This window comes from Chrysochloris asiatica, unplaced genomic scaffold (genome assembly GCF_000296735.1).
Source record: "Chrysochloris asiatica unplaced genomic scaffold, ChrAsi1.0 scaffold00036, whole genome shotgun sequence".
Taxonomy (NCBI): domain Eukaryota; kingdom Metazoa; phylum Chordata; class Mammalia; order Afrosoricida; family Chrysochloridae; genus Chrysochloris; species Chrysochloris asiatica.
In genome coordinates, this window is record NW_006408554.1 from 19,086,892 (window position 1) to 19,109,545 (window position 22,654).

Sequence of the window (22,654 nt, forward strand, 5' to 3'; positions counted from 1 at the left end):
AATCCATTCAGTGTTCCCTTGTTCTGTTCAAATGAACATCTCTTGGTCTATGTACAGGTTCCTCATGAATACAATTATGTGTTCTGAAATTCTCATTCTCCAGAATGTTGTCCATAGCTTGTAATTATCCACACAGGAAAAGGCCTTTTTATAGTCAATAGACCACAGGTAAACATATTTCTGGTAGTCTCTGCTTTCACCCAAGATCCATCTTACATCAGCAATGACATACCTTGTTCAAGTCCCCATCCGAATCTGGCCTGAACCTAAGGCAACTCCCTGTTAATGTACTGCTGCTGCCGTTTTTAAGATTTCTTTGGCAAAATTTTACTTGCATGTGATATTAATGATATTGTCTGATGATTTCTGCATTCCAAATAAGTTGGTAGTCTTGCAAAATTCTGTAATGCAATTCCTAGTGTCCGTCCTTATCAAAGCCATATTATCCAGCTGCTGATCTTTCTTCTTTATTTTCAACTTTTGCAATACAATCACCAGTAATTACCAATGCAGCTTGACTTGGTTTAATCAATTTCAGATTAAAATTGGTATTGGTATTGGTAAAAATCTTTAATTTCCTTATCTTTGGCATTAGTGGTTAGTGTATAAATTTGAATAATAGTCATATTAACTGATTTTCCTTGTTGTTGTTAAGCATCTTAAAGTCAGTTCCTACTCATAGCAACCCTGTATAGGGTGTCCAAGTCTGTAAATTTTGTGGTAGCAGAAAGGCTTTTCTTTCTCCTGCAGTGCAGCTGGTGGGCTCAAACTACCAACCTTGTGGTTAGCAGTCCAGTGCTTCTCCTACAGAACCACTGTGCTCCTGGCCTTTCTGGCAGGCAGATGGATAGGATTCTGTCACTGCCTGAGTTGCACTTGAACCTAGACTTGAAATGTTCTTTGAACAATAGATGAGACACCATTACTCTTCAATTTGCCATTCTTGGTATAGTTTTTGCTGTTGTTAAGTGAAGTCCAGTGGGTTCCAACTCATAGCGACCCTGTATAGGGTTTCTGAGGAGTGGCTGGTGAACTTGAACCACCGACCTTGCAGTCCTGTGCATTAACCCACAGCACCACACCAGGACTCCCATGGTATAGTTGACCATGTGATTGTCTGATTCCAAATGGTCATGCCATTCCATTGCAGTTCACTAATGGCTGTGATGGAGTCCTGGTATGGTGCTGTGGGTTAATGTGCTAGACTGCAAGGTCAGTTTGGATCACAAGGTCCGAAGTTCAAGCTTATCAGTTACTCCTCAGACACCCTATACAAGTGAGTCAGAACTGACTCGACAGCACTTAACAACAACCACTACAACAATGCCTATGATATCAATCTTTATGTACTCTTTTTTTTTGGATAATTGTCAATTTCCCTGGTTTCATACTTTGTACATTTCATGTTTTGATTATTAATGGATATTTTCTGCTTTTTGATCTCATTTTGAGTTGCACCAAATCAGCATAAGAAGTTCCTGAAAGCATCCCTCAATCCATGCCATTAAGTCACCTCTACTTTGAGGAAGCAGTTATTTACAGTCATATTTTGAGTAGTTTCCAACCTGAGGGGCATTTCTTCTGGCACTATATCAAACAATGTTCCACTGATATTCATAAGACTTTTCAATGGCCAATTTTTGGAAGTGGATCAACAAGTTCTCCTTCCTAGTCTATATTCATCTGGAAGCTCTGCTGAAAGTTGTCCACTATGGGTGACTCTGCTGGCATTTGAAATACCTGTGGCCATAGCTTCCAGCATCATAGTAACACACAAGCCACCACTGTACAAAGAAAAACCTGACAAAATTATACTAGTTAAAGGGAGATGGGGGCCTTTCAAGATGGAACCTAGATTCAGAGGGTGTGGAGCAAGGTAGATTCTCCACTGAATGGTATCCATTCTGCCTAGTCAAGACTGATAAAAGGAGATGCAGATAGGTACCTTGTGATACAGTAGCAAATAATTGTTATCAGGATTGATTGTAAGGGCTGGAAATGTAAAGGTGGACATTTTGGGGCAAAGGGAGGGGAGTGATTAACCTTACAGTCTAGGAACAGAGGTCCCTGGGACCATCAAAGGAGAAGAGCAGAGAACAGAACCCTACCCAGAGAAGCAGTGATGATGAAAGCAGAGATGATGACATGGGGAGTTGGAGCGGCTGGAGACTTTGAATCTGGAGAGGGAGAGGGGTGGCAAGCTTGTAGGGTGTACCCTTTGGTTGGTCGATGATGCATGTAAGGGATTGTAACCATGGCAAGGAAATGATATACAATGGGATCAATGTAAAGCTGATGTCTTCCCATGTGAACTATCACATAATTCACAATAAAGCATTAAATTTTTTAAATTAATTAATAAAATTTTTTAAAAAGGAGATGGGGATAAGATTCTTATGATTCAATAGTGAGTAATTGTTATTATGACTAACTGCAACTATCACAATGGTAAAGGTAGAAATTTTGTAACATAAAGAGGGGGGTAAGTAGTTAATCTTACATTCCAGGAACAGAGGACCCCATCAGGAGAGAAGAGCAGGACCGGAATGTGGGATTCTATTCAGAGAAGCAGTGACACCAGAGATGGAGGCAGAGATGAGGATATGGAGAGATAAAGCAGCAGAAGATTCTAGACTCACGGAAAGAGAAAGGCTGTGTGCTGGTGGCCGGAAGGCAGGCTTGCAGAATGTGCCCTTTGATTGTTTAAATGATTATATATTCCTGAGGGATTTTGTGTGCATAAACAAAACAAAACAAAATCCCAAAAGACAGAAAATAGAAGCAAATACTGTTGAATGATGATGTACGGAAAGGATTGTAATAACTGCAATGAATTGAAATACGATAGGATGAGTGTAAAACTGATGTTCTCCCATGTAAACTATCAGTCAAGTCACAAGAAAAACTTAACAAAACAACTAATAGAACCCCAAAAAGATACCTAAATAAAACATATAGTGTTAATTGATAGGATGATTTAGCACTTTAAATATCTTTAATTTTCTCGAATTTATCTGTGTATTTGATGCAAATCAAATTTACAGAAAAACTTTTTCAGGACTTTATTTTAAAGTAACAGAGAGAGAAGAAAGAAAACAAACAGGTGATTTTAACAAGAAACAAAGAGAAGGGTCTTTCTTTACAATCTATAAAAGATACATTTCAAAGTCCTTGTAAAAAGCAGTAGTAAGATGCTGGTGCAAGTACAATAGAGAAAACTCAGAAACTATTTTGAGATGAGATAAAGTACTGGACCACAAGATCAGTTTCAACCCCAAGGTTGGCGGTTCAAACTTATCAGCCGCTCCTTGGAAATCCTATACAGGGTTGCTATGAGTCAGAACGGCACTTAACAAGAATGAAATATACATAGAATTTCTGGTTTGCTGCTACAGAAGCAGCACTGTACTGCTAACCAAAAGGTCAGTGGTTCAAATCCACCAGTCACTCCTCAGAAACCCTATACAAGGTCACTATGCGTGACAACCAAGAAGAAGAACAGCAGCAAATATATATATATGGTCAAAACTTCAAAGGATGTGAGCACATCTAAATTGTTTGTTCATAATAAGACATCATTAGCAAAGTTGACAAACAGGTCAGAGATCGAAACTGCAACAATCCAAGAAGACAAGAAACACACAAGAATGCAAAACACAGAAAAATGATATAAGTAGGTAAGTTATGTTGTTGTTGGTAAGTACCATAAAGTCAGTTTCAACGCAGAGCGATCCTATATAGGGTTTCCAAGGATGCAAATCTTTGCAAAAACAGGAAGCCTTATCTTTCTATCACAGAGAAGCTGGTGGGCTCAAACAGCTGTCCGTTTGGTCCAAAGTTCAGTGATTATCCTACTGAGCTATTGCACTCCCACGTCTTGAAATATATATTCTAAATATATTTTCTTTCCTAACCATAAAGGGATTTATATAATGACACTCACCACCATAGTGTTTGTGCCATGGAAAAGTCAGGGAAAGTCAAATGTGCCAGGAAATAGAAGCCAGAAATGATATATTAGAGGTACACAGAGCAACTTGTATATATCTTAATCCTTTAGTACAATGCTTCTTTTTCAATTTAGTGTTACTGTGTTTTCTTGAAAATGTACACAGACCAAAACAGAACACATACTACAATGACACAGAATTCTATCGAAGGAGATATATATGGCTAACAGGCATAATATATATATATATATATTTTGCCTGTGATAAGGGAATGGGTTGGGGACAGAGATGGAAGACAGGGAAGAAAATGAATCAGTTCTATGAACTAAGAATTATGATTAAGCCAACACTTTGCAGTAGCTTACATATTATTATAAATATTTTTCAGGCAAAGATGTGACAGCTGAAAGGAAAGTAGAATCAAGGGTAGGCTTTTTTAAAAGATGTGAAATGTTACTGCAAGTTTGAAAGGGGATGGGAAGGATTAAGCAGAGAAGAGGTTGAGGACTATTCAAAACAGAAGAAAGCGGAGACCAGGGAAGCACAGCTCATCTAATATCTCATCCCTGATGTTAGAAGCTCCTTCTTGTGCTTTTGAACATGCTAACATCTGTTAAACGACACCAATGGGCATGGGGGAGAGGAGTGGGACAAAGGAATTCCTTCACCACTTTTCTATGACTAATTGGGATAAAACTTCAACTTTTTACCCAAAGCTGTTTAGATTGAGATTGGACTACTATGACTGCACATTTATAAAAGGTAACTGTTATTAATCGCAAGCACATTTATATGACTATGTTGTTGTTGTTGTTACGTGCCATCGAGTCGGTTCCGACCCATAGCGACCCTGAACAGGGTGTTTCTGAGGCTGTAAATCTTTATGGGAGCAGAAAGCCGCCTCATCTTTCTCCCGTGGAACAGCTGGTAGTTTCGAACTGCTGACCTTGCAGTTTGCACCCGATTCGTAACCACTATGCTACCAGAGCTCCCTTATACGACTATAAACTCTCTCATTTTCGTACCTCTTTTTTAACAGTGAAATATCTATGACAAAATACAAAAATCTTCCCCAACTAGTGTTTCACAGTTATTTATTTAATGCTACCCTTCCCACTTAGTATGTTCTTACAAAAAATTCTGTTTATAGGGAATTTAATGCTTCTGTTTTATTGCCCTTTCATCTGAAACTCTTGCATTCTAAATCTCCTCTCATAGGCTGAAATATCACTGAGAAAAAGAGTAGATGGCATTATCTTAAAAAAATACCCCCTTTTCAAAGAAATAAAAACTATCAGAGTTTCGATGTGACTTTTAATATAAGGGGGCTTCAAAGTATAGGTGTGAAAATGGAATTAAAAGATAATGAAATTTTCCCACAAACATTTTGTAGACCCTCTCAATGAGGATAAATGGTAACCAGTAATGTAGGTTCTGTTTTAGTTATCTAACACTGCAATAACAGGGATATCACAAGTGGATGATTTTAACAACCAGAAATGTGTTCTCTCACTGTAAGGAGGCTAGGAGTCCAACTAAGACTGCTAACGCTAGGGGAACACTTTCTGAGTCAGATCTGGGGAAAGAACCTTTTCTTAGCATCTGTGACCCAGTATTTCTTGGAGTACTCTATACATTAGTGTGGATTCCATTTATCAGTGTGGCCCTGTAGGATAAGCACTGGATTCCTAATTCAATGTGGTTAGTTCAAACCCACCAGTCACTCCTTGGAAACCTTATACAGGGTCACTCTGAATCAAAACCGACTGGACAGCATTTTACAACAACAGCAACGTAGGTGGTGGTGGTTATGTGCTGTAGTAGGTCTCCCATTTTTACTGAAGCTTAAATTGAACACTCAACATATTAATACACAATTAGTCAGAAGATTTAATTGTTCAGAATGGAATGACACTTACCAGCCAATTATAATCATTCTTAGTAAGTCATTCTTCACAACCATTAAACCCCTACTATCTGCAAGGGCATATGTTATTGTTAAGTATTTTCAAGTTGGCTCTGACTCATAGCGACCCTGTATATGATTTATGTGGCTTTTTAAATCTTTGAGCAGAAATCCTCTTCTTTCTCCTGTGGGGCAACTGGCAGGCTTGAACCCTTGACCTTATGGTTCACAGCCTAGTGCTTATCATATGGAGTCACCCAAGAAAGAAAATCCAGACCCTTGCCACTGGAAGAACACAATCTAAGGTGGCAGTGGTTGTATGCTTTCGAGTCAGTTCCAACCCATAGCTACCCTAGATAGGCTTCCCAAGGCTGTAATTATTTATGGGAGCAGAAAGCCTCATCTCTCTCCCTCAGAGTAGCTGGTGGATTTGAACTGCTTAACTTGCGATTAGCAGCCCAACAGATAATCCACTACCTACCAGAGCTCCTTCGGTTTGCTCTAGGCAAAAATAAACTAAGCCATTGTTATTAAACATCTGTGAGTTTGCAGTTAATTTAAGTTATATTTAATCCACTGAAACAGACACAACTCTATGCATCTTGAATATACAAATAGATTTTTTCTTTTAGATAAGTATAGAGAAACCTATGGGTAGTGTTAGCTATACTTGTATCCCAGTAGGGAAATTTGGTTTAGAAAAACAAGATCTAAAAGAATTCAGTACAGAGAAATATGAATTGATGTATTCTACTGAATCCTAGCCATATATTTTCTGATGCTTTACCCCTAATAAGTCAGAGTAAAGTCTAAGCCAAACATGAGTCCCTGTAATAGAACATAGCTTTGTAGAAGTGCTGCCTAAATCCTGCAGTAAGTGGCCTTGTTGATTATTATTTTTTTCCTAGCCCTTGTTTAGGCATTACCAAATTTACTTATAGGAGTCGAAACAGGACAGCTGTCTTCTAGGAATGCAAACAGTTTGACAAGGAAATACATAGATATTTTTTTCAATAATCGTGTTCCAAAGGAAATGTTTATGGTGTAAATGAGTTGGCCAATTCAATTTTTTCAGGCTTTTTTTTTTTTTTTTTTTCCAGAAATGGATCTTATGATTTCAGTGGTGGTGGTGGTTATGTGCCGTGGAGTCAGTTCTAACTCATAGTGACCCTGCAGGGTTACCGAGGCTGTAAATCTTTACAGGAGCAGAAACCCGCATCTTTCTTCTGTGGAACAGCTGGTAGTTTCAAACTGCTAACCTTGAGATAAGCAGCCTGACTATTAACCAATACGCTACCAGAGCTCCTTATGATTCTAGTAGAAAAGTTGATAGTGTGATAAATTCATATACTTACTGAGCTTTCCATATACCCTGCTGCCATAGTTTCTTTTTTTGTGGTTTAATTTTAGTTATCTGGTAGCGTAGTGGTTACGAATGGGGCTGCTAACCTCAAGGTCAGAAGTTCGAAACTACCAGCTGTTCTGCAGGAGAAAGATGTGGCTTTCTGCTCCCGTAAAGATTTACAGCTATGGAAGCCCTGTACAGGGTCGCTGTGAGTCAGAACCGACTTCACAGCACATAACAACATGTCTAAATACTGGTTAGAAGGGTAGTTATTTGTGACTTGCTGGTAATGTGCCATTTGTTCACATAAAATGAAAACCATGATGAATAAATGTTTCCCGGATCAGAAATGAAAGTCAAAATAAGGCTGAAACAGAGTGTTTACCTGAGCTTAAATCCATGGTTACATAAGAAGACTTCACAGATGGAAGTCACAGCTATGTTAGTTAGCAGCAGCAGTTCAAATACAAACACACAGTTTGCTCATTGCCAAGTGGAGCTGATTTCCCAGCATGAGCAACTGGGCTCTGGACATTGCCATTTAGTTCCTGGGCCTGTGGGAGTGCTTGAAAGTGCCTTTCTCCCAACATGGCTTTTAGGTGAAGGAACTGAGCAACTACAATAGAGGAATTTGAGATCAAGAGATGTAGTCCAGAAGATTAAAAAGTTGAAATAAATAGTAGCCTGATAGCTAACTGTCTATAGAGCAGGAATGGAAGGCACAGACATTTAAACTACCAAATCCTTCAAAACCAGGGAAACCAGACTCAGTTATCGAAGGGGTTCTGTTTCTCTGGTTTGATCAAAGAAGGCAAAGGTACAAACATGTTTCCTGGCCCTCATTAATCACTTACAGGACAAAATGGTTGTAAAAGTAATACATTAGGAATATTAAAGAAAAGTGCTTGGTAGGAGCATCAGAAATTAGCTGGTGTGGGTCACAAACTCCTCACACACCCACAAGTGCCCATCTATAACCATAAATCCATTTGCCACATATCCAAGATCATTCACTTATTAATTCAATCATCTATTGATAATTTTAGTAACTTTCAAGGGTCAGAACTCATCAAGATCCTAGAATATCATGTTACTTTAAGTGTGTCTTAAATCTCTAAAATTTGGTTGTTGTTGTTATGTGCCATCGAGTCAGTTCCAACCCATAGTGACCCTGTATAGGGTTTCTGAGGAGTAGCTGGTGAGCTTGAATCACTGACCTTGTGGTTCAAACCAACTTTGCAGTCAAGCGCATTAACTCACAGTGCCACACCAGGTTAAACAGAAGAAGTCAAATATCATTCATTTTTGCTCGTGTCATTGTTGTTAAGTGCTGTCAAGTTGATTCCAACTCATAGCGACTCTATATAGGTAACCAAGGATGGGTTTGAACTACCGACCTTTCAGTAAGCAGTCCAATGCTTACCCTATAGCACTGCACCAGGACTACTTTTTGTTAATAGAACTATATTTATTGAGAATCTACTACACTCCAGGTACTATGCAATACAGTGAGAGAAAAAAAATGGGTCCCACTGTTACTCTTACAGAAATTACTATATAAAGGAAAGACAAGTATTAGTCAAATTGTTACACAAACAACTTTATGGTTATAAATAAAGATGAGCAAAATGGAGGAGTGGAACAAGGTTCTCTGAAGACATGGAACAATGAACCAGTTGGCGTTGAGTTGATTCTGAATCATAATGACTCAATGAATCATGTGTGACAGAAAATAACTGCACTCCATGGAATTTCAAGAACTGATATTTTAAAAGAAGATCAATAGACCTTTCTTACAAGGCACCAGTGGATGAACTTGAACCTGGAACGTTTTGGTTAGCAATCCAGTGTCTAGCCATTTACACCACTCAGGGACTCCATGAAGACATGGAACTGGATGTTAGTAAAGGCTTCCCAAGCAAGTGATTCTAGAGCTTCAATCAACAAATGAGTGAAAGCTAGTTTTGTGGAGGTGAATAAGCTAGTCGAACATCCCAGGCAAAGGAAGGCCCATCTATAAATAGCCTGTGGAAGGAGAGAGATGACATAGCATTTTTGAGTAAACAAAGGCCAGTGGCATTGTAGAGAGAGCAACTTGGTATGAAATGTTAAGGTCCTGCATTTTTATCCTGAAAATAACAAGAAACCTCAGAAAACTTTGAAGCAGAGAATAGTCACCCAACTATTTTTGTTTATAGAAGATCATTTTTAGGAAGCATAAAGCAATTTGGAGAACAGTCTGAGGTGTTGTTGTTGTTAGGTGACATCAAGTCAGTACCAACTCGTAGCAACCTTATACACAACAGAACGAAACACTGCCCGATCCTGGGCCAGCCTCACAATTGTTTCCACATTTGATCTCATTGATGCTGCCACTTTGCCAATCCATCTTGCTAGGGATCTTCCTTTTTATCTATTAAGGAGGGTTTTAGCAGTGCTCTAGGTGGGAGCTGATGATGGCATGGAGTAGGCAGGTGATAGTGTTCTTGGGAAACTTGGAGAGTCCATGTTCACAGAACCAGTGACTAATTCTGTGCAATAAACATGAAGATAAGCAGTAAGAAGTAGGTTGAGGGTCCAGGGAGTCCAGAAGAAAGTCATAGGAGTTGGACTACAGGGAAACATCCTAAAGAAAAGCCTCTTGAACTAACTCATGAATGAGGAGCAATTTGTCAAATAAAATAAGGATAGGGGAGTATTTCAGGCAGAGAGGAAGCATGAAAGAAGATGGAAGGGGGGTACCAAACCAAAGACAGAGATTGTTGATGTTGTTAATGCCTTCAAGTGGGTTCCAACTCAAAGCTACTCTGTATAGGGTTTCGGAGGACTGACTGGTGAGTTTAAATTGCTGACTTTGCAGTTCAAACTGACCTTGTGGTCCAATGCTAGTCCTACAGCACCACATCGGGACTCCAAAGACAAACAGAGAAACATTAAATGTTTGTGCTGAAGGTTTAAAAGCAGTAAGTATAAAACTGGCAAGTTCATGTGGGTTCCCTCCAGCAGAGAAAGAAGAGGAAACTGGGCAGGAAACTTGGAACACTGATGTGTATGTGGGAATGAAGGAAGGACACTAGGGAATTACACTGAGAAAGAATAGTCACCATTGTAGAAACAAACCATAGAAATGAGGGGAAACACAGAAAGCTTTCCAACAGAAGGGAATCAGAAGGGTCACATGCCCAGAAGATGGGACATCGAAAACCAAAAGCTGACTATGAGACTTAGCAATATCAGTTCATTCATAATCTGATCTCCATAAATGTCCAAATGAATCTTTCACTGTATCTCTAAAACTCAGCTTTTGAGTTTTTTTTCTGTCCCTTTTCTTCTTTCTCCTCCCATTCATTCTTTTTTTAATGCTGCTCTTTCTTATCTTCCTCCTCCACCTTCTTGCTAACCAACCTTGTTTTTGCAGGACAAAAAAATCACAACTGGTCTAAGGTAATTTTAACAAATCTGTTTTCTTGCCAATGATTGGTCTGGAGTTAGACTTCTGACTCTGTGCTTGCAGTGAATTGTAGAGACAAGTCGGAAGGAAAAGAACATTAAGTGCTAAGGGTGAGGGAGTGAAAGCAAAAGGAAAGACCTGGTCCTTTATGACATCACTGACTGAACAAACCCTAGAGCTTCTTCTTTCCAGAATTGTTTAAAAATAAACCCAAATGCCCTCTCACTTTACAGGGCTGTTGAGTTGTTGTTGTTAGGTGCCATTGAGTTGGTAGACTCATATCGACCCTACACACAACAGAATGAAATACTCTCTGGTCCTGCAGCAACCTCACAAGGGACTGTTGAGCAGATTTTTGTTATTGATGTCATAATTCTTTTCAACCGAAAGCATTTATGAGGGATATAACACTTAACTATTCACTGTTCCTTATACAAATACTGTATGTCTACCTTTCCCTTTATTAACTGTAATCTACTTGCCAAGTGAGCCTTTACCCAAAGCTTCATATATTCAAATTCATTCCAAATTTCAAGGCCCCTTTTAAATGTCTTTTAAAAGTTTTCTCTTTTCCTTCTAGTCCTAAAGGATGGCTTCCTTCTCTCCCATCCTTTTATCTACCCCTTTTCTGTAAATCTCTTGGGCATTTTAGAAGCAGATTTTATGTACATGCTTCATGTCCCTTGATAGGCCTTAATTTGCTTGAGACCAAGATCCATGTCTAAATGACTTCAATTCCCCATACAGCGTTTTAACCATCAAGGTGCTCAATGAGTGTTTACTGAGTGTCTTAATGAAATGTCTAAAAATATCTCTATGTCAATGAGGTTAATAGTAGAAGTCCTGGTGTGGCACTCTAGGATAAGCACTGGACTGTTAACTGAAAGGTCAGCGGTTCAAACTCACCAGGCACTCCTCAGAAATCCTATACAGGATGACTATCATTTGGAACCAACTTGACATCACTTAACAACAGCAATAAGGAAATTATGATATTTAAGAGAATTATGATAAGGAAAAGGGTTGAAAATAGCTCATTTCTTTTTGGTACCGTGCCTGTGTATTCCTTTTTTCTTTTTTTTGATGTTTTCTGCATCATTCAATATCTTGCATATACTTCAATACTTCAAGCAGAGACTTGAATTTTTTTCTTTATTATCCTCTACTTGAGAAATTCTGAGAGTGCCTTTTCTTTTGTTTTTCTAACTCCAGGTCTTTGCACATTTTGTTATAATATATGACTTTGTCTTCTCAAGCTGACTTTTGAAATTTTCTATTCAGTTCTTATACCTCCTCATTTCTTCTATTTGCTTCAGCATCTCTACACTAGAGAGCAAGTTTCAGAGTCTCTTCCTACATCCCTTTTGTTCTTTTTCATCTTTCTTGTCTACTTAATGACCTTTTGCTTTCTTTCTGTATGATGTTCTTGATGTCATCCCACAACTCTTCTGGTCTTTGGTCTTTAGTGTCTAAATCATCAAATCTCTTCTTGTGATGATCTCTACATTCAGGTGGTTTATATTCAAGGTTATATTTTTGCTCTTGTGGACTTGTTTTAATTTTCTTGAGCTTCAGCCTGAAGTTGTATATGAGTAACTGAGGGTCTGTTCCACAGTCAGCCCCGGCCATAGTTTGGCTGTTGATATGAAGCTTTTCCACAGATGCAGTCAATTTGATTTCTGTGTATTCCATCTGGGGAGGTCCATCTGTACAATCATCATTTATGTTGTTTAAAAAGGGTATTTGCAATGAAGTCATCAATGGTCTTGCAAAATTCTATCATGCGATCTCCAGCATTGATTCTATCACCAACACCATATTTTCCAATTGCTGAACTTTTCTCTTTTCTTCCAAGCTTTGCATTCCAATCACCAGTAATTATTTATACATTTGATTGCAAGTCTGATCAATTGCAACTGAAGAAGTTAGTAGAATTCTTTATCTTCACTGGCTTTAGTGGTTGGTGTGTAAATTTGAGTAATAGTACTATTAACTGGTCTTCCTTGTAGATGAATGGATATTATCTTATCACAGACAGCATTGTACTTTTCTTGCCTTTTTAGCAATGTATTTTAAGACAGATCTCGATATGTTCTTTTGGATGATGAACGCAACATAATCCTTTGTCATTCCCAGCATAGTAAACCATGTGATTTTCAGATTCAAAATGGCCAATACCAGTCCATTTCAGCTCGCTAATGCCTAACAACAACAACATGCATTCCATTTCATTTTGACAATTTCCAATTGTCCTAGATTCCTACATTGTACATTCCATGCTCTGATTATTAATGGATGTTTACAGCTTTTTCTCTTAATTTTGAGTTGTGTCCCATCAGCAAATGAAGGCTTTCCTCCATTCATGTCATAACGGTCAACTGTACTTTGAGGAGGCAGCTCTTCCACAGTTGTATGTTGAGTGCCTTCCAACCTGAGGGGATCATCTTCTGGTTCTATATCTGACAATACTCTGTTGCTCATTATCATGTTTCAGTATTAAATATTTAAGTGCTGCCAATATTCCACTGCTATTTGTAAGGTTTCCAGTGGCTAAAAATTCAGAAGTAGTATGTGTCTCCTTCTTAGAAGTTTGTCTTCATCTGGAAGCTCAGCTGAAACCTGTCCACTGTGGGTGACCCTGCTGGTACTTAAAATACCCATGGTATAGCTCCCAGAATCACAGCAACATCTAAGTCACCACAGTATGACAAAGCAACAGATGGTGGAAAACCTGTACAGGGTCACTATGAGTAAGAACCAGCAGGACAGCACTTAACAACAATAACAACAACAAACGTTTTCTGGTATTTTTTGCTTTCATCTAAGATCTACTTACTTTATATGCCTTCTCTGAAGTCAGCTTGAATTTCTGGTATATTCCTGTTGATGCACTGCTGAAACTGTTTAGGAATTATCTTCAGCAAGATTTTAGTTCAGTGTGATATTAATGCTACTTTTCGATCATTTTTGTATTATGTTGGGTAAACTTTCTTTGGAATGTGCACAAACATGGATCCCTTCCAGTCACGTAGCTGCATTCTAAATTTCTTGACATAGACATAGACAAATGAGTGCTTACATACTTGTACCCATCTGTTGAAACATCTCAATTGGTATTCCATCAATTCCCAAAGACTTGTTTTTCACCAATGCCTTCAGTGCAGCTTGGACTTCTTCCTTAAAGACAGGTTCTTGATCTACTCTATCTGCTGAAATGGTTGAACATTAAGCAATTCTTTTTGGCACAGTGATTTTTCCTGTTGGTCAATACTTTGTTCATTGAATCCTTCAGTAGTAATACAACTCAAGGTTTGAATTTTTACTTGTTCTTTCAACTTGAGAAATTACTAAGTGTGTTCTTTCCTTTGGTTTTATAACTTCAAATCTTTGCTCATTTAATTATTATACTTTACTCTTCTTTCTCCTTCTTGAGCTGCCCTTTGAAATGTTCTGTTCAACTTTTACATCACCATTTCTTCCAGTCCCTATAGTTTCTCTGGGTCAAGAGCAAGTTTCAAAGTCTCTTCTGACATCCACTTTTTTTCTTTCTTTTTTAATGACCTTTTACTTTCTTCCTATATGATGTTTTTTATGTCATCCCCATCCCATAGTTCCTCTGGTCTTCGGTCATTTGTGTCTAATGTGTCAGATCTGTTCTTGAGATGGTATACACTTCAGGTTTCCATTCACAGATCTTGTCAATTTCATTATTTGTAGTTTATCTGGAATGGTGAACATGTATAATCATCACATATGTTGTTGAAAAATGGCATTTTGGATGAACAAGCTATTGGTCTTCAAATTCTACTATGTGATCTCCAGTGTCATTTATGTCCTACTTTTCTATTCATAAGGTTTTCACAGACCAATGTGTTTAGAAGTAAATTTCTAGGTCCTTCTTCATAATCTGTCTTAGTCAGGAAGTTCCACTGAAACTTTTCTAGCATGTGTGACCATGCTCTTATGTAAAATGTCAGGGGTACAACTTCTAATATCAGAGTCACGTGCAAGATACCACAGTAGAACACTTAGACATAGGAGTGGTGGCATAGTCTGATAACTTGTCCTGTACTTATTCTAGGTATCTTTGCTATTATTCTAATATAGCGCCTGTCAAGAAACCACTTCCTTGCCAAAGCTAGTACAGAGTATGAAGGCTTGGAGGGACCCTATGTGGCTGAGGAAAGAAGTGAATGGATTCCAGAAAGTCTCTGATCAAAAAGAGACTGAATTGGAAAGGAGCAGAATGGGGGAAGCATTGGAGCATTGATAACATTTTGTTTCTCAATTTGGATGTTTAATTAAATGGGTGTATTTATTTTGTGACTGTTTTACTGTGAACTTACGATCTGGGTATAGTTCTGAATTTATGTCAGACATAAATAAAATTTTAGTTTTTTAAAAAAGAATTTGTTGAAAAGATCATGTGGATATAGTCCTACTCTGAAAGAAAATCTATAATAAAACTCATCTAAATATGAGGCTTCATTGAGAGATGAGAAGAGTGAGGGATGCAAATGACCATGTTTACTGAATATTGACTCAATTCTCTTGGAGAAATACTTTAGAGCTTGACAAGCATTTCCCCACACATAATTTTATTGGGTTCTCCCAACCACCTCAGGAAGCAGGCATGTCATTTTGTTGTTCAGCAAATGAGAAGCTTGGCATATGACTCCAATTACTATTTCAGAAGCCACAAACTCATCTAACAGTGGGCAGGGCATTTGTGATGTGCAGCAAACTAATGATTGTGACTTGGATTGAGTGGGATTGATAAGGGAAGGAATATCCAGAAAGTGATGTCCAGGGTGCAGAAGGAGCAGCATGAATGGATCCATCGTACAAGGGGTGGAATTAGGGAATGTGCAAAACAACAAAAAATTTCAAGTTCTGAAGACTTGGCTGGGAACAAGGGTGTCTTGCTGCCTGGATCGCTTGTATGTCTCCTCTTTTTGCTTTATCTTTGAGTCTGAGGATGAAGAACCAAATTCTTTCCAGATTTTCACAGATGTTTTCTCTCTGGTCGGCACATGACTGTCAATGACTGTGGAGGGACATGAGCACATTAGTACTGTGAAAATCTGAAACAGTGCAGTGAAAGCACTATATGCTGGAAGTAATAATGTGTCACCTTCCTGTAGGAAGTCTAGTTACTAAAGTTGTGACTGAGATGCTTGTCTCAGATGTGCTTTCCTGGTGCACACCAAGATGTGTTTTCAGCACTTTTATACTATGGAAACACAACATGATATTTTCAGGTCCCAATGTCTAAGCAAGGAGATCTTTCCAAAGGTCACCTGATGCAATGTCAGCCCAATCTCTTTTTACGCATCCTCGCTGCAAGGACTTACTCTACTGCTGAACCTTGTCATAGGAGACTCATACAGGCATTGTGCCTTTTACAAATCTCACCAAAGAAAGGCTTCTAATCGGCTGATAGTCATAGGTCCAACTGTGGCATATGAAAGGAAATTTGTAACAGAAAGAAGAGTCATATTAATACTGTCTTCTCCAATACATTCTTGGACACCATCTTGAGAAAGAGAGAGGGAGAGAAACAAAAGGTGACATATGAACCACTTTGCTCTCAACTTCAGTTGAATATAATTTTAACCTTCTGGGTAGGTGATAGCATGCAGACAATTTCATCAGAAAGGCTGATGTAGGACAGTGAAACCTGGGAGAGGGACTCACAAGTTTTCTGCCTTTGGGAAGGTGAAATCTTTCACTTTTATATCACTTTCTGTTTGTGAAATTTTTGAGTTTTGCTTCTCTAAGAGGTTTCCCCTTTACATAGGTTGCAGCTTTCCACAGGTTTTACTGTATATATTACAAAACAGCATCAGTAATTTGGGGGTGGGCATTAACTTCAGAAGAGTCCTGGTATAATGTTGTAGGATAAACATTGGACTGCTAACCACGAGGTCATTTGTTCAAATCTATCAGCTGCTCCTTGGAAACCCTATTCAGGGTCACTATGAGTTAGAACTGACTAGGAGGTACTTAACAACAACATTAACTTCAGGTAAGGTACGGATGTTTGTAGTGGGAGACACCAATCTGAAAGTCATGTAAATCATCATCATTATCAGATTTAAATGAGTCTGAATGGGAAGAATTGAGTAAAGAACAATTGTCTTGGAGGGGGAAAGAAGTGGAACATACTTATTCCTTAAATGACAAGCCGTTATTGAGTTTCTGCTGCATGCAGAAGTATAAAATTGCTGAAGCACTCATTATTCTGGTTTTAGATAAGTTACCATGAGCAAGTCATCATCCACAAGCAGCATTTATGTTTTGTTCACAATCAAGACTCAAATCAGAAATCTTCATCCATCTGCGTTGTATCTACACTCACCAAGATTGTTTCAATTTGGGATTCTGTAAAGTGAAACTGGCAGACATATAATAGAAATATGTTTTCTAACCACTCAGACACTTTGGCAAACAATGAGAAATTATTCACACAGTGGAAAATTATCTTTATTCAGAAGATCACACACGCAGCATGTTCATAATCAAAAACATTTTACATTAGCAATAAACAGCAGTCATTTATGCAAGAACTTCCTAGGGCTGGTAGATACTTTTTATTGCTTCGTTTTGCTTTAGTCAAAGAAATGAAATGGATACTTTTAACCCATTATCAATTACACATCAGGTGTCAGGGAACTACAGTGCATTAGAAAAAAAGATGGAGAAAGGAACCTTAAATGTTTTCCCAAAAGGTGGATTTGGGCAGGATCCCCCTATATACTCTCTTCTAATTCCAAATTCAAACCTTTCCAAGGAAGAAAAAATGCACATGCATACATATTCCTATGCAATTACACATAAGGACATACAAATTTTGTTGTGGCTGTCTGAGAGAAAGGTTAAAGAATTGCATTGTACAATTTGCTTCTTTGAACAGTTAGTCAGGAAGCCACAACTTCCATTGAAAATTAGAACTTGCCTGGTGTGACAGACACGGTTCTCTTAACAATCTGATTGCTAACTGCAAGGTTAGTGGTTCAAACTCACCAGTCACTCCTCAGAAACCCTGTACAGGGTTGCTATGGGTCAGAACCGACTCTAGGGCACTTCAAACCAATAATATGTCATAAGGAACTTTGCAGAGGCAATTAAATTAAGGAATTTGAGATGATAAAATTATTCTGGATTATCCAAGTAGGCCCAATACAGTTACATGTTTTGGGAGCAGCTGAACCAATGGTCTCAGATTGGGGGCAGTTTAACCGAAGGATTGCAGCTAAATGTTGTGGTCCAGAAAATCAGGCTGCTCCCAGGTCAGGCTGCACCCTGAGGAACCTGCAAATCCTGCCTCAGAGAACAAGGAATTTGCAAAGTCTTTCCTTGTATGCAACCACGGCCTTCAGTTTAGTCTGCAAAAACATCTCGCTACCCTATCTCTGGTAGTGTAATGGTTACAAATCAGGCTGCAAACCACAAGGTCAGCAGTTGGAAACTACCAGCTGTTCCATGGGAGAAAGATAAGGTGTTCTGCTCCCATAAAGATTTATAGCCTTGGAAACCCTGTACATGGTCGCTATGAGTAGGAACTGACTCCACGGCACACAGCCACCACCACCACCCTATCTCTGTTTCCCTAGCAACTACATTCTTCTGATAAAGTCCCACTCACTGCTTGCATCTATACACCAAAAGTTTTTTGCAATCTTTCCCCCAGCTCTCTCCTTTGATCTGTGTATATAATAAATGAGCTGAACGTAGGATAGTATCACAGTATCTCCATCAGAGTGCTGTGTCCCACGTGGTCCCAACTGTTCTATTCTCATTTTGCGTCTTGTGTCTTTCTTTTTTTCTAATCTCCCATCACTCCTACTCAGGTTTAATCTCTCCATGTGGGTTGCAGAGTATAGCCACTTGTCTGGATTATCCATGTAGGCCCAATACAGTTCCATGGGTCCTTAAAAGCAGAGGACCTTCTATGGCAGTTGTCAAAGGAAGATATGAGTATAAATGTATGGTCACAGAGATACAATGTTCTTATCTTTAAATATTGAGGAAAAGGAATGCGGGTGGCATCTGGAAGCTGCAAAAGATGACAAAATAGATTCTGCTCTAGAGTCCCTTAAAGGAATGGAGTTTTGTCAACACCGTAACTCAAACAGGACTTCTAACCCATAGAACTATAAATTTTCGGTGTTTAATCTACTTAACTTGTGGTAATTTGTTACAGCAGAAATAGAAAATTAATATGTATGGGTTATCAGGTAGGGGGTCATTTGTGTTATAAGCACAAATAAATGCACAGAGCCATTTTGACTAAGATGTCAATAATATTATTGGATATTTGTTGTTGTTTTTGTTAAGTGCCGTCGAGTCAGTTCTGACTTATAGCAACTTTGTACAGGGTTTCCAAGGAGTAGCTGGTGAGTTTTAGCCACGGACCTTGCAGTTCAAACCAACCTTGCAGAACAGTGCATTAACCCACAATACCTCACCAGGACTCTACTAGATATGTTGTTGTTGTTAAGTGCTGTTGAATCGATTCTGACCTATAGGGACCCTGTATATGGTTTCCGAGGAGCAGCTAAGTGAGTTAAGTGAGCTTGAACTGCCGACCTTGCAGTTCAAACGGTTTTGTGGTCTGGTGTATTAACCCACAATGCCACACCAGAGCTACCAGAGCTCCTTCTATTATATAGATCTGGCTATAAGGAGCTCTGGTAGCGTAGTGGTTACGAATTGGGCTGCGAACCTTAAGGTCAGCGGTTCGAAACTACCAGCCACTCCGCGGGAGAAAGATAAGGCTTTCTAATCCCGTAAAGATTTACACCCTCGGAAACCCTGTACAGGGTCGCTATGGGTCGGAAGCGACTCAACAGTACTCAACAACATATTTCATAAAAATATTGCTAAACTCAGATACCAGTGCTTGATTTCAACAGCCATTTAGCAAGTACCTACTACATAAAGACATTCCATTTCATAGGGCACATGATTAGCTTTTCAAGGTTATATCTTAATTAATTAACCTAATGCCATCAAGTCAATTCTGACTCAAACTAATGCTATAGCACAGGGTAGAACTACTCCTCACAGGAGCAGACTGCCTCATTTTTCTCCTTCAGAGCAACTGGTAGTTTTGAATTGCTGACCTTGTGGTTAGCCATCTGATGTTTATTCCACTTTGACAACAGGGCTTCTATGTCTTAACTGTTGTTGTGTGCTGTTGAGTTCGTTCTGACTCAAGTGACCCTATATAGGGTTTGCAAGTGAGGCTGGGTTTGAACTATCGACTGATCTAGTGCTTACCTTACAGTGCCAGACCAGGGCTCTAGGTATACTATGTCCTATAGGGTCACTATGAGCCAGAATTGACTCTATAGCAGTAGATTGGATAATTTAGACACAACCTTGAAAAATGGTTCATATACCCTATGTTACGGAATGTCTGTATATAGTAGATACTTGCTAAATGATTGTTAAAATTAAGCACTTAATTAGCAATCTTAAATACCATGCTTATTAAACCATTATTAGAAAACCATTATTGAGGGCCTTACACATTATTTCATACAATATGCCTTATACCTTAAATTCCTCTCAAAGTTTAGTACCAGAAGAAATTCTGATTTTCAATGAACTATTATATATATTCATCTAACATAATTTGAAGAATGAAGGTAAGTAAAAAGTATTGCTACTAAGGTTCTAAGGAGCTCTGGTAGTGTAGCGGTTATGAATCGGGCTGCTAATTTCATGGTCAGCAGTTCAAAACTACCAGCTGTTCCATGGGAGAAAGATGAGGCTTTCTGCTACCATAAAGATTTACAGCCTCAGAAATCCTGTACAGGGTCGCTATGAGTTCGGCACATAACAACAACAACTAATGTTCTAGTTCATCCATGTACAAGTTTATTCCATATAAAACATGTGAATACATGTCTCTGTGATCAGTGGATGACTGCACACAAGTTCTTTCAGTAATACACTTGTTTCAGGGTGTCTTAAAAACAACAACAACAACAACTAAAAATGGTCCAATCAAATTGGTGACTGGTGAGACTGGAGAGAGAATCTACCGGGTCAGTTAAATTCAAGGTAGAGAGATCAACTCAGCAGGTTATGGTACTCTTTTGGAACTCCAAAGGCATAATCTTTTTGTTGTTGTTGTTGTTGTTGTTGTTAAGCTTTATTGTGAATTGAGTGATAGTTTACATGGCAGAACACTGGTTTTACACTCAATCAACTGTATTTTGTTTCACTGCAATGATTACAATCCCCTCCATGTGCCATAGGTTAACAATATTTGCCTCTATTCCCTCTTTATTTTATTTTTTGTTGTACACAAAAACACCTAGGATTATATAATCATTTAAACAACCTAATGGCACATTTTGCAAGCCAGTCTCCTGGCCACTAGTACTAGCACATGACCTTCTCTTTCCATGAATCTAGAGTCCTCAGCTGCTCTATGTCTCCATGCCATCACACCTCTGCCTCCGTCTTTAGTGTTGCTGCTTCTCTAGTTAGGATCCCGCATTCTGTTCATGATCTTGGAATGTAAAATTTGCTACTTCCCCAAAGGGGTAATCTTGGTACATTTTACTGAAGGATGCAGGATGACCACAAAGGCTTATTATGAAATTTTAAGACAACTGAAAACTGCATTGGTGAGAAAAAGACCCAGAAAGTCATGCTTAGGAATATTTTTCCATCATGGCAATGCACCTGTTCATTCTTCAAAGGTAGCAAGGGCTGTCCTACTCTAATTTTGTTGTGAAACCTTACTCCATCCACCCTACAGCTCTGTTCTTGCCCCTTTAGACTTCTTTTTATTTCAAAAACTCAAAAGAGCATTTAAGAGTAACACGATTTGAGTTCCTTGAGAATGCCCAAAACTGCTGTTTTGATGTGGTATAAGTCAAAGAATGCAGAACTCTTCAGAGAAGGGTTGTTGTTGTTGTTGTTAAATGCCGTCAATTCGGTTCTGACTCATAGCTTCCCTGTACAAGATTTCCAAAGAGCAGCTGGTAGTTTGAACTGCCAACCTTGAGGTTCACAGTCCAGTAATGAATTTACAGCGCCATGCCAGAAATACCACTTTCAGAAGTGTATAGACCTAGATGGAGGCTGTATCAAGAAACAAAAGCTTCACATTTTGAAATTGTCATTTAATAAAGGTTTTTATTATTTGGTAGCAATACTTTTTGACTGACCTTTGATTGACCCTTGTGTAAGGTTGCTGTGAATTGGAACTGACTGGATGATACCTAACAACAACAACAACAAAAATAATACAGTTTCCTTATGAATAGGATCCAGATCTGTTTCGTTCCTGGTAATATCACAATTCCCAGAGCTGCACATAAGGGATTCACACCAAAATAATTTCTGAAATTAATGAATTAATTGTTAAATCTTGGCTGATAAGCAGTTCAGAACTTGCTTTTATGCATGGAAATTGTATTGGACCTTATTGTTGGCATAGTTACTTTACTTTTCTTGATTCTTCCTTTCCTGTTTTATTTCTTTTTTTACTAGCTTTATTACATTTATTTTCTCTTTTCCCAGAAGATTTGGCTTGTAGAAAAAGACTTGCATATTAACAACAATGAAACATAGTGGGAAAAGAACAAAGTGTGATTTAAACAAGTTTTACAGGAACAAAAAGTGAGAGGAGGAAGTGTTTCCGGTGGCCCAAAGAGCTACAATTACTCCTGATTCCTTCCTCATAGTTAGCATCTTTGGGCATTGGAACAAAACATTGCATTTCTCCTTCTGGATTCGAATGGTTTCTTTAAATAAGCAACAAGACTAAAAAGATACAATACTAGGCTAACAATGCTGGGCAGGTGTCCATAAGTCTGATTACTTCCCTCTTTGGTTGATCAGTTAGGAAAACTTGCATTGCACTGAGTGTAGTGAAATATACAAGCTTGGGAATATAAAAATGGGTGGGATAAGATCCTCAGGGTCTTTTTGTTCATGGTTCAAAGAGAGGGGGCACCCATGGAAGTTTTTCCAAT